The sequence below is a fragment of the Heptranchias perlo genome, chromosome 20 (assembly GCF_035084215.1).
Source record: "Heptranchias perlo isolate sHepPer1 chromosome 20, sHepPer1.hap1, whole genome shotgun sequence".
NCBI classification, from domain to species: Eukaryota; Metazoa; Chordata; class Chondrichthyes; order Hexanchiformes; family Hexanchidae; genus Heptranchias; species Heptranchias perlo.
In genome coordinates, this window is record NC_090344.1 from 20,935,405 (window position 1) to 20,947,412 (window position 12,008).

The 12,008-nt window shown below is 44.2% G+C and overlaps 1 non-coding gene across 1 annotated transcript; it reads left to right on the top strand.

Annotated features, from left to right (window-relative positions):
* Positions 1-8,730: 8,730 nt before the first annotated feature.
* Positions 8,731-8,801, top strand: trnag-gcc (transfer RNA glycine (anticodon GCC)). The gene has a single exon. It is a non-coding gene; the product is annotated as a tRNA-Gly (tRNA).
* The last annotated feature ends 3,207 nt before the right edge of the window (positions 8,802-12,008 follow it).

The window sequence follows — 12,008 nt, forward strand, 5'->3', positions numbered from 1 at the left end:
ACATGCAGAAACTCACACAAGCTCCATTATTCAAAATGGAAATACTGGCTATGTTGCCAAACTGAAATGAAAACAGTAAATGCTGGATCTCCTCAGCAGGTCAGGCAGAATCCTTCGATATAGAAACAGAGTTAATATTTCATGTGGGTGACTATCACATGAGTAATCTATTACAACCCCGACTTGCGCCTTGCAGATGGTGGGACGGCTTTGGGGAGTCAGGAGGTGAGTTACTCGGCGCAGAATATCCAACCTCTGACCTGCTCTTGTCGCCACAGTATTGATATGGCTGGTTCAGTTAACTTTCTGGTTCATGGTGATCACCAGGATGTTGATGGTGGGTGATTCCTGGAAAGATTCCATGAATGAGGGGCTTTAGTTTCATGGATCGACTGGAGAAGGTGGGGTTGTTCTCCTTGGAATAGAGACGGTTGCGAGGAGATTTAATAGAGGTATTCAAAATCATGAAGGATCTGGACAGAGCAGATAGAGAGAAACTGTTCCCATTGGAGGAATGGTCAGGGACCAGAGGACATAGATTTAAGGTGTTTGGCAAAAGAGCCAAAGGTGACATGAGGAAAAACGTTTTTACACAGCGAGTGTTTATGATCTGCAATGCACTGCCCGAGGGGTGGTGGAGGCAGATTCAATCATGGCCTTCAACAGGGAACTGGATAAGTACTTGAAACGAAAAAAAAATACAGGGCGACAGGGAAAGGGCGGGGTGGGGCGGTGGGGTCCAGCTGGATTGCTCTTGCAGAGAGCCGGCACGGACTCGATGTGCCGAATGGCCTCTTTCCATGCAGTAACCTTTCTCTGATTCTAATCTATGTGTCAGGGGCGATGCAAAGCGACCGGAGCATGACGTAAATGGACCTTCACATGTCCATTCCCTGATAATAAATCCTACTGCGATGCAAAGAAGAAATTCATAATTATGGTGCATATCTTTCATCTTATGCTCACCATAAGAGATACTTCGTTTACCAGGGGGCCATTGCGCACTTTGATTGACACTTCACCTGGATCACCCCTTACACTCCCAACACCTCCGTGCAAGAAACATTTTGGGTGGCAATTCAGACTTTGCTGATTTGTGCAAACAGATGTAAGCCAGCAATGCGGAAACGCACTTCTTTGGAAAGAAGATTTTTCGGTGAGGCGGCCAAAATAAACAGCTCCACCAAATGTGGCAGAGGGGGAATTCAAACCCACATGATCGAAAGATTGACACCAGCATCTTAGACAGTTCAGCTACTCTTCTACATACCAATCTATCCATTTCTGATGAAAAAGTTCGGAGGGCTGAAACCTTCCCTCTGGTTCTTTCTCCACAGGCGCTGCCTGACCAGCTGAGTGTTTCAAGCATTTTCTGTTTTCATTTTTGTAATTTCACAATTTCTGTTTTCCTGAAAACACCCAGTTTGACCCAAGGACAAAGCTCGCACTTCACTTTCCCCACGCGCTTTAAAGTCTGTCGTTTCTGAACAAAATCCCCTCCGCGCCGGACATTCAAAGGACCTTTCGCTCACGGCCAACTTCCTGTAATCGACACTTTTTCACCATTCTCGCTCTTCTCATTTCTCCTCATTCCTTTTCAATCGGACATTTCCACAGACCTATTAAGATCAAGCGGAACATTTCCGACCTGACTGCACCGCCCAGATTGCCAAAACTGCATCTTTCAGCCGTCATTCGCAGCTATGTCGTGCCGCCCGTCTCTCCCGCACATCAACTGCTCGGGGAAAAGCGCCAACGACCATGAAAACAAAACCCAGTTCTTCAGTTAACATCCCACGTGTCACAAGATACCCCATGGAAATTTTACGGGAAAGTATGCCGCTGTCCTTCCGAATGCCAGCCCTGCTTTCTTCGTGCTTGTCTCTGGAAGAGTCACGGAGATCGAAATGTATCGATTGGTTTCAAGGCACAAATGAACATTGGTGCGAACGGAACATGTGCCCCCGAGAAACATCGGTCGATGTCGAGCAAACATAAAGGCGTAAGAATGTGAAAGTAAATGTTAGAGTGGGCAAGGCCGCAGTAAAGTCTCAATGAAATGGATCATGATTGTGGAAGGAAGAAAAAGCTAGAAGAAGCGGCGGGTCTGAATTTTTGATCATCCAACAGAGACACATGAGAGAACAAAAACAGGATACGGACACAGGTGCTGGAGGCAGAAAGAAAAAGAACGAAAGAAGAGGAATGAAAAGAAAGTGACTTACTTGAGAGCGAAGAGACATTATTGTGTAGACATTGGCTGCAGCAGCTGGGTTGCACCTTTACTTTTCCTACCGTATCAGTCATTCTTTAACCTTCTCTGCTGGTTTTGCAGGTTCGATCAGCCAACGCCGTTCAAGGAAGCCTGAGACAACACAAGAGACAGAGACAGGGAGAAATAGAGAAATGCATGCAAAAAAAATAAAGAGAATAAATAGAATCATACAATCATAAAATGGTTACAGCACAGAAGGAGGCCATTCGGTCCATCGAACCCGTGCCGGCTCATTGTAAGAGCGATCCAGTTGGTCCCACTCCCGCGCCGCTTCCCGGTCGGCCTGAATTTATTTCCCTCCAAGTATTTATCCAATTCCTTTTTTGAAATTCACGATTGAATCTGCTTCCACCATCCTTTCAGGCAGCGCATTCCAGATTATAACTACTCGCTGGTTAAAGAAGTGTTTCCTCATGTCGCCTTTGGTTCTTTTGGCAGTCACCTCAAATCTGTGTCCACTGGTTCTCGACCCTTCCGCCAATGGGAACAGTTTCTCTTTATTTACTTCATCTAAACCCTTCATTATTTTGAACACTTCGATCACATCTCCTCTTAACCTTCTCTGCTCGAAGGAGAACAGCCCCAGCACGGGGTAAATGCGGTCAATTAGCTTCAATTCATTTATTTGTGCATTCAACAGCTCTTTAAACATTACTGTGACATTATGGTAGCGCGGCCACGCGGTCTAAGGTGTTACATTTAATTTCTATAGAGGCGTGGGTTTGAATCCCACTGCTCTTAGAGTTTCTGCCAATGTTTATTTTGACCTGTTCACAGAAAACCCGAATGTAGTGTGATGGAGCAGAGGATGTAAAAGAAGCTGAATGTGAAAGTGCAGATATTATTTTCATCACGGGGACAGGACACGTTCCCACAGGTGAGGGCCTCTCTCCTTAATATTCCTTCCAGCAGAGTGGGACGGGTGATCAAAGTGACCGGGCTCTTGCGGCGCGATCAGTCAGTGCGCGGTTCTTATATGACAGTCCAGGGTCGGGAAATGCCGAGGTTGTTAGTTGAGTCTCATCTAGATCAACCAATCCTTTTCCTTGTGAACATTTCGAACGGAGCAGAATGTGCAATTGGTGTGTTACAAAATGCATCTAGTTATGTGTTCAGCCATGTGGTTCCTCCGGCCTACGCTGTTGTAAAAACAGATGAGATGTTTAGTTTTATTAGTTTACAGGAAGGAGGCTGCGGAATTGGAGCTACAAACCGTGATTTTGATCCATCTACAAATTATGGGATTTAACTGGAGCTTTAAACCAGCGGGTTAGACCGCTCAGTCACGATACTTTAATTCTTGCGATTTTCAGGAGCTACAAGAGGGTTGTTTCCCTTCTTTGATGAACATTCGTGATCCTGTTGCGGTTTTGCTGCAAAGTTCTAATTCCCACCGCCAAAATTGAGCCCTGAACTTCAACGGTAGTGAAATTGGAATCCACAACTTTGGAACTGCTAAATGGAAGTCCAACGTGCGACCGATTGCGCCACAAATCGGCTGTCGATTATGTGATTTCACATTACCCATTTGCTGCTTATGACTTTTTGCTGCGGTGGAGCAAGTGGTTCGAAAGCTCAGTGGGGATTCACAGCAGCTCCTGAGAAATCGACACAGCGACGCTTTCTCCAATGCCTCGTGATCTGTCTGTCTGTCTGTCTCTCTCTATTCGTCTTGCTCTCTCTCGCTTTCATTCTTGAGCTCTTACTCTCCCCGTTTATTTCAAGAAGGCTGGAATACAAAGGGGTGGAAGTTATGTTACAGCTGCACAGAGCTCTGATGAGACCCCATCTGGAGGACATCATTCAGTTCTGGACACCCCACCTCAGGAAGGGTGTGTTAACCTGGAGGCTCGAGGGGCTGAATGGCCTATTCCTGTTCCTATGCTCCAATAAATGAAAAAATAATTCAAGTATAGAGACCCTAATGTATAAGGGTATCCGTTCACCACTACTCTCTGCCTCCCATTCCTGAGCCAATTAGGTGCCCACGTTACCACAGGTCCTTTAATTCCACGTGCTTCTAGTTTTCGCATAAGTCTGTTACGTGTTAATTTCTAAAATGCGTCCTGAAAATAACTGTAACCCCGTAATTTTATACTTAAGCAATAAGAATACGGATGTTCCGACCGAGTGATAGATCGGGTTCATTCCCATTACCCGGAGGTGACGGGACCCGAGGAGGTGAAATCCCATCTGGGTTTATATTTTCCGAAAACGGAGACGGAAAATAGCAAAGCTCATCCCGCCGAAATCCAACAATTGGACTGAAGATCCGACAGTCTTTTGCATCCCCGGTTTCCAGACCTGGCCGATCAAGGAAGCCTGATAAGTCCATCAGGGGTAAACACCGAGAGAGAAGAAACGCAGACAGCGATAGAGAGATGCATGCAAAGAAATAAAATAGTATAAATCTCCAAATTCTGTGATTGAGCAGAATTTAAGGTACAGTTTTTTTGAAATTCTGTCTCAAGTCGTGAAATCTTAAAGGTGAACATTGGGCTAGATTATCCCTTACCTCTGAGAGAAGTAAACACTGCCTGGTAATTACAGCTCTTATTTATTTGACTGTTTCACAATCGTCGTGTAAGCTGGTTTCGAGCCCCCAGTGAATTTCACGACCATGCTTGATCCATAATTTAACACAAAGGGCACCGCGCAACTGTAGATTTGATTGCGTAGGGTAATCACAGGAACTCTGCCAGAGTACATGTTCTCGTCATGTATCCAAAGCTACACGTGCTGCCTGCAGCCGTGTGTCCATTGGTGGTTCAGTGGTGGAACCCTCGCCTGCTGGTGGGAAACCTGGGGTTTGTTTCCAGGCCAATGCAGCTTCCTTTACCTTTTTTGTTCTGTACCCACGAGATTGTCTGAATTGGGATAAATTCATGTGCCGGCTTCAATCTACAACTTCTTGAAAGATTATCTTCATTTCGTCCACATGTGCTCAAACATGCTCTGCTGGAGATAAGTCAAAACTGCCTTCCACACCGCTGAAAAGATGTAAGAAGCCAATTGGTGATTTTTGACTAAAAATGGGGATATAACAGGGCTCATTCGGAATTTTGAACGATTCGAACTTCCTGAGCGACATTCAGACCCAAAGACCAACAAGCAACAGAGCCGTGCAGCCGCTGTAAAATTTCGCTGCCATGCAGCCGTTCCGCCATCCTTTCAGAAGGCTCTGTCCATCCAATCCCGCTTTCTTCTCCGATGCACGATGTAGAGCAATATCAGGTTCTACACTGATCATTTCATATCAACAATATTTCTCGCTCTTTATCAAAATTGCTTTGAATGTAAGACTTGCATAATCAAGTAACACTATGCAGAATGAATTGCTCTAAACAACATAATCGTCTGTCTCGACATCGGCATAGTATACATTCTACCATAAGTATAGTTTACTCAAATTGCAGCTTTCAATCACTATGAGAGTAACATAAATGGACATATGCAGTGCGTGTACGTACGAGTATTGGTGGCTCTGGGATGGATTTCTCGCCTCTGACACGGATTCGATTCGTGGACAATGCATGAACGTTTCGTGTTTTGCACCATATTAGGAAGATGAGTAAGCCATTGAGCTACTCGAGCCAGTTCCGCAAATCAGTGAGATCATGGCTGATCTGTGACCTAATTCCATATAACCGCCTTCGCTCCGTATCCCTCAATACCACTGGTTAACGAAAAATATCTATCAGTCTCAGGATTAAAATTAACAATTAAGCTAACACTGTCGCTTGCAGAAGAGAGTTCCAAACTTCTACCCCCCTTTGCTTGTTGAAGTGTTAACTAATTTCACTCCTGAAATTCCTGACTCTAATTTTTAGGCCAGGTTCCCGAGTCCTGGACATCCGAACGAGCGAGAAGAGTTTCTCTCCATCAACACCAACAGTTCCCCGTAATATCTTGAAAACGTCAATCAAATCAGCCCTTATTCTACTAAATTCCAGGGAATACAACCCTAGTTTGTGTAATCTCCCCTCGTAATTTAACCCTTGGATTCCAGGTATCAATCTGGAAAAATTACACTGCACTACCTCCACGGCCAAAATATCCTTCCTAAGGTGCGGTGCCCAGAATTGAACACAGTACTCCAGGTGTGGTCCAAACAGAGCTTTGTGGAGCTGTAGCATAATGTCTGTCACCTTGTATTCTGGTCCTTTAGATATAAAAGCTAGTTTTCCATTAGCCTTTTTGATTATTTTCTGTACCTGTCCATGACATTTTAATGATCTATGTATATGGACCGCTAAGTCCCTTTGGAACTCCACGGTTTCGAGCATTTCACCAGTTAGAACGTATTCTGATCAATGCTCTATAGGTCCAAGTTGGATGACCTCACACTTACCTAAATTGATATCCATTTGCCACAGTTTTACCCATTCATTTATTATATTAAATACTCTCTGTAATGTTCTGCTTCCATCTACTTTGCTTACAGTGCTGCCCATCTTGGCGTCATCTGCACATGTCGCTCTCTATCCCGTCATCTTATATCAATGAGACCGACTGCACTGGGGTAAATTCACATTCAGCTTCAATCTCCTCATCATATTGAGACATTTTTTTTTTCACCTGTGTTGTGCCTTGGAAATTTCCGCACTCTGTCCTCTGGAGCTCAAACATTCTCTGGATATAATTCAATTCTACCAACAGCAAAACTGAAAAGATATCGGAAGCACATTGGTGACTTTTCACTAAAAGCACAGAAACAGGAGGGGTCATGCTGGATTTGAAGCTGAGATCGCGCGCATATCACATAACACAACCCTCGAAGCGAAAATCATACCCCTCGACCAACAAACCACTGATGCTGAAGTCGTGAAGTCAGTTGAAAGGTGCGCTGCCTCCCACAGCCGATCGGCCATCCTTTCAGACCTCTTCTGTCCATCCAATCTCGTTTTCGGTTCCGGTGCACAGCAATATCAAGTTGTACATGAACTACTTCCAGTCACCAATATTAGTCTCCGTTTAACAAATTGGTTTCGACTGTACGACTTGAATTATGAAGTAAGACGTTTCAGAATGAGTTGCTCTGAAACTACATTGCTTGGGAGGAGACTGAGAGATGTAGAGAAACAGCAAAACCTTGGAGTGCATGTCCACAGATCCCAGAAGGCAGCAGAACAGCTAGATAAGGTGGTTAAGAAGCCATAAAGAATATTCTCCTTTATTAGCCGAGGCATAGAATATAAGAGCAGGGGAGGTTCTGGTAGAAATTTATAAAACAATAGTTAGGCCACAGCAAGAATACTGCGTACAGTTGTGGTCACCACATTAGAGGAAAGATGTGATTGCACGAGAAAGGGAACAAAGGAGATTTAAGACAATGTTGCCAGAACTGGAGAATTTTAGCTCTGAGATTAGATTGGATAAGCTGGGGTTGTTTGCTTTGGAACTGAGGAGGCTGTTGGGAGATTTAATTGAGGTGTATAACATTATGACGGGCCTCGATCGAGTGTATAGTAAGGACCTATTTCCCTTCGGAGGGAGGTCAATAATCAGGATACATCAATCTTAGGTAATCGGTAGAATGATTGGAGGGGAGTGAATTTTTTTTTCCATCCAGAGGGTGGTGGGTGTGGGGGTCGGAAAATCACTGCCAGAAAGGGTGGGAGAGGCGGAAACCCTAATCGCATTGAAAAATAAAAACTTCAATATGCAGTTGAAGATCCGTAACCGACAAGGTTAGGGACTAAACGCTGGAAAGTGAGATGAGGCTCGGTACCGATTTTTCGGCAGGCACAGGCACGATGTGCAGAATGGCTTCCTTCTTTGGCATAACTTTCTCGGATTCTATGATATAATTGCCGTCTGTCTCGGCATCGCGATAATATACACTCGACCAGAATTATACTTTAATCAAATTGATGCTTTGTTTCACTGTGAGAGTGAAGAGACATAAGTGTGTAGACATTAGCTGCAGCAGCTGGGTTGCACCTTTACTTTTCCAACCGTCTCAGTGCCTTTTTTTTACCTTTCTCTGCTGGTGTTGCAGGTGAGATCAGCCTTCGCCGTTCAAGGAAGCCTGAGAAGCCCGTCGGGCACAACAGAGAGAGAAGAGACAGAGACAGGGAAAGATAGAGAGATGCATGCAAAGAAAATAAAGAGTATAAATGTCAGGTTTTGCAAACGACCAGAATTTAAGTTACAGATTGGGAGAGATTCCTTCTCGGGTCTTGAAATCTTGCAAGAGAAGATTGGACGCTCAATTAAAAGTATCTCTGATGCTGGGAGAGAGGTAAATGCGGTCAATTAACTCCAATTCATCTATTTGAGCATTGAAGAGATCTTTGAACAGTTGGGGGTTGCGAGCAGAATTCAAACCTCGGCAGGAAAATCCAAATGGGGTTTTGAGACCAACGCTTGAACCACTCGGCCATCGCAGCTGTGAACGGCATGCTCGTTTAGACAGCATTCCATATAGAAGCATGTAACTTCTACAAAAGCAAGCATTGGTGGTTCAGGGGTAGAATTCTCGCCTGCCACGCGGGAGACCCGGGTTCGATTCCCGGCCAATGCAAGATCGTTTTGCATTCTGCACCAATGAGGAACTTCGGAACAGGATTGTGGTATTTGGTCCGTCGAGCCTGTTCCGCAACTCAATGCGATCATGGCTGAGTTGTGACCGAAATCCCTGGATCCGCCTTGGTCCCATATCTCGAAATATCTTTGGTTTACAAAAATCGATAAATCACGGGTTTGAAATTAACAATTGAGGTCGCATCAACTGCCGTTTATGGAAGAGAGTTCCAAACTTCTCCAACACTTTGCTTGTAGAAGTGTTTCCTAACTTCACTCCTGAAAGTCTGACTCTCATGTTTAGCCTTTGTCCCCAAGTCCGAGACACCCCAACGAGCGGAAATAGTTTCTATCCATCTACCACATCAGTTCCTCTTAATATCTTGAACATTTCGATCACATCAACCCTTAATCTACTAAATTGAAGGGAATACAACCATAGTTTGTGTCATCTCTCCTCGTAATTTATCGCTTAGAGTCCAGTTATCTTTCTCGTAAATCACACTGCACTCCCTCCAAGGCCAATATATCCTTCCTAAGGTGCGGTGCCCAAAACTGAACACAGTACTCCAAGTGTGGTCCAACCAGAGCTTTGTGTAGCTGTCGCATAATGTCTATTCTCATCCTCTAAACATATAGGCCACCATTCCATTAGACTTTTTGATTATATTCTGTTCCTGTCCATGACATGTTATTGATCTATGTACATGGACACCGAAGTTCCTTTGGAACTCCACAGTTTCGAATTTTTCACCTTTTATAAAGTATTCTGATCTATCCTTTTGAGGTCCAAAGTGGATGACCTCACACTTGCCTAAATTGAAATCCATTTGCCACAGTTTTGCCCATTCATTCATTCTATTAATGTCTCTCTGGAATTTACCAGAATGATACCCGGACTTCAAGGGTTAAGTTACGAAGAGAGATTACGCAAATTGGGGTTGCATTCTCCAGAGTTTCGAAGGTTAAGGGGTGATATGATCGAAGTTTATAAGATATTAAGGGGAACAGATAGGGTGGATAGAGAGAAACTATTTCCGCTGGTTGGGGGTTTTGGAAGTAGGGGGCACTGTCTAAAAATTAGAGCCAGACCTTTCAGGAGCGAGATTAGAAAACATTTCTACACACAAAAGGTTGTAGAAGTTTGGAACTCTCTTCCGCAAATGGCAATTGATACTAGCTCAATTTATAAATTTAAATCTGAGATAGATAGCTTTTTGGCAACCAAAGGTATTAAGGGATATGGGCCAAAGGCAGGTATATGGAGTTAGATCACAGATCAGCCATGATCTTATCAAATGGCGGAGCAGCCACGAGGGGCTGAATGGTCTACTCCTGTTCCTGTGTTCCTCTTCCTATATAATCTGCACTGCTTATAACGCTGCCCATTTTGGTGTCATCGGCAAACTTCCATATGTCGTTCCCTGTCCCGTCATCCAATATCAATGAGACCACCTGAATAGGGGGAGATTCACATTCAGCATCAATCTCTGCATCATCTTGAGACATTTTATTTACTTCACATGTGTTGCACTTTGGAAACTTCAGCACTCTGTCCTCTGGAGCTCAAACATGCACTTTAATCCTACCAACAGGAACACTGAAAAGATGTCAGAAGCCAATTGGTGAATTTTACACTCAACGTAGCTGAACAACAAGAGCTTATTGGGGATTTTACCCCGGGACTCTCAGATATTAATCAACCAAAGCCCCCGAAACAAGAATAATACATCTAGACCAACCAGACGCTGTTACTTACATCATGCAGCCAGTGTAAAGTTTCGCTGTCTCCCATAGCCGATCGGCTACCCTTTCAGACCTCTTCTGTCCATCCAATCTCGTTTTCTATTCCGGTATACAGCAATATCAAGTTGTACACTAACTATTTCCAGTCACCAATATTAGTTTCCCTTTACTAAATTGGTTTCGTCTCTACGACTTATATTATCAAGCAAGACGTTTCAGAATTAGTTGCTCGGAAACTACATTGCTTTGGAGGATACTGAGAGGTGTCGTTAAAAAGAGGGACCTTGGAGTGCATGTCCACAGATCCCTGAAGGGAAGAGGAGAGGTGGTTAAGGTGGTTAAAAAGGTATAAAGGATACTTTGCTTTATTAGCCGAGGCATAGAATGTAAGAGCAGGGAGGTTATTCTGGAACTGAATAAAACACTAGTTCGGCTACAGCTGGAGTATTGCGTACAGTTTTGGTCACCACATTACAGGAAAGATGGGACGACACTCGAAATGGTACAGAGATTTACGAAGATGTTGCGAAGAGTGGAGAATTTTGGCTAAGAGGACAGATTGGATAGGCTGAGGTTGTTTTCTCTGGAACCGACGAGGCTGAGGCGAGATTTAATTGAGGTGTATAAAATTATCACGGGTCTCGATAGAGTGGATAGGAAGGACCTGATTCACGTAGCAGAGAGTTCAATAAAAAGGGTCATAGATTTAAGGTAATTGGTAGAAGGATTAGAGTGGAGCAGAGGGGAATTTTGTTCCACCCAGCGGGTGGTGAGGGTCTGGAACTCACTGCCTGAGAGGGTGAGAGAAGGAGAAACCCTCATCGGGTTTAAAAAGCACTTCAATATGCACTTGAAGAGCCGTAACCGACAAGACTACGCACTAAACGCTGGTAAATCGGGTGATGCTGGATATCTCTTTTCCGGCCGGTACAAACATGATAGGCCGAATGGCCTCCGCTAACGTAAATTTTAATGATTCTATGATATGTTTTGCCGTCTGTCTCGGCATGGTGATAACATACACTCTCCCAAAAGTATACTTTAATCAAATTGGTGCTTTGTTTTACTGTGAGAGCGAAGAGATCTTAATGTTTAGACATTGACTGCAGCAGCTGGGTTGCACCTTTACTTTTCCTACCGTCTCAACCTTTCTTTAACCTTCTCTGCTGGTGTTGCAGGATCGATCAGCCGTCGCCGTTCACGGAAGCCTGAGAAGTCCATTAGAGGACAACACAAGAGACAGAGACAGGGAGAGATAGAGAAATGCATGCAAAGAAAATAAAGAGTATAAACAGAATCATAGAATCATAAAATGGTTACAGCAGAGAGGGAGGCCATTCGGCCCATCGAGCTCGTGCCGGCTCGTTGTTAAAGCAGTCAAGATAGTCCCATTCCCCCGCTCCTTCCCGTCAGCCCCGAATTTATTTCCCTTCAAGTATTTATCGAATTGCTTTTTGAAAGC